We start from the raw sequence: 1745 nt of genomic DNA, 5'->3' as shown, positions 1-1745 counted from the left end.
GTTTTCTCAAGTTTATTTTCCCTTATGTTATGACACACTTCCTTTGTATGTAATGCTCCACCCTTCTTCCTGTGTTTTTGTACTTCCTGTGTCATGGATGCAGCTACAAGCCGCACGTAGCAGGGCACATGTATTCTGCATTGCAAGCTACAAACAATATCATCTTTTGAACGCATAAATACTACAACCTATTCATCTGTTTGTATCCTGTTATCTGCTGTAACCTGATGTTCATAATAAAAGCACCTTTGTGGATGGAAGCGGCATTTGGTGAGTTCAAACTATCTGATGAGGATTGTCCTCAGTGATTATATCTTATACAGGCCAGGCATGGAGGTCTCACAAGGGATGAATCACTTCACAACAATCGGAGTCAGAATAGTATTTCATATATGTTTTGAAGATATTGAGTACCTTTCCCTCTGTGCACCTACACATATACTCCTTAAAGCGATTATAGGGTTAAAAAGATCTGTGTATGTGCATTAAGTGATAACAGTTGTATTCCTTTTCTTTTCTTAGTAGCCATGTTCTGAACCCCTGAGGTAGCTACAACTGTGAAACGCGTTTGGTTTATCATCACCTTCCCTCCTTAAGCTGTGCATTATATTAGTGAAATATTCACCTTATTTTCTACTGTGATTGATATATAAGGCATGATGATATTTCAGGGTGGCTGAGCTGTTTACATTCCACTTTTCATGTATTTTAGGGGACCACGTCCCCAGAAACTTTTTAATAATAAATTGTAATAAAATTATTGTTTTTATCATCGTGATGTCAGAAACCATGAATCATACTGAGACAGAAGTACAGTTAAATCACACTTGTTTAATAATAAAAGTAAATAGAACAAACGTAGTCAAAACATAGCCAGAGTTCAGGAACCGAAACGGATAGCCATACAAGCCAAAACGTCAGGGAACCAGAGAACAGCGTAGTAGAACAGCAAGCAGGATCTGGAGCCAGAAGGAATGTCAGACAAGCCAAAAAAAACATCAGACACAGACTGATATTCTACAAAAGGTACAGGGATTGGACTGCTGGGAACTGGGGAAAGTATTTTTTTCTGATGAATCCAATCAGAATTTGTGTTCATTCATGCCCTTGTGTTTGTAAACTTTTCGAAGTGGTTCAGTGGTATTGTGTTCGTTTCTCAATGCTAACGTCACATTGCAGAATGGAACCCAAGGTGTCAGAGGTAAGAGGGGATGTGCAGGTTCTGGGTAACCAGTGGTGTATAGAGTCAATCAGCAGCTCACGGGGGTACCGCTACACTTGTATCACCTGTCTCCCTTATGGCTTCCAATATAAGGGCTCCAATGTTTGACATTCCAGAATAGGAAACTTATCCTGGTGGATTTATAACTCCTTGACGAGTCTAAAAGACCTTCATAGATCATCTGTCTTCATCTCAATCAAAAAAACTTAAACCACACTGGGAAAAAAAATCACTGATCGAGAGATACGGGGGACCTTTAAACAAACACTTCTATACCCCCCATTATTGTCTTACTCCCACACACTCTTCCACTAACTTTGGAAAGTTGTATCTCTCTTCCCTCAAAGGGAAAGGTATGATATCCATCCTACACCACTATCAGTCACACTCAATGCTTGTCCTGGTTTTTGTAAAAAAAAAAAAAAAAAAAATTTCCATTAAATGTATGAGATGATTAGAAATTAGTCTCAGCATAGTCTTCTTTTTAACTTACCTTGCCTACACAAGTGGGTATGGGACATCT

This window comes from Lithobates pipiens, unplaced genomic scaffold (assembly GCF_037356315.1).
Source record: "Lithobates pipiens isolate NorthernLeopardFrog02 unplaced genomic scaffold, aLitPip1_a1.2 Scaffold_84, whole genome shotgun sequence".
NCBI lineage: Eukaryota > Metazoa > Chordata > Amphibia > Anura > Ranidae > Lithobates > Lithobates pipiens.
This window is presented reverse-complemented; position numbering follows the sequence as displayed.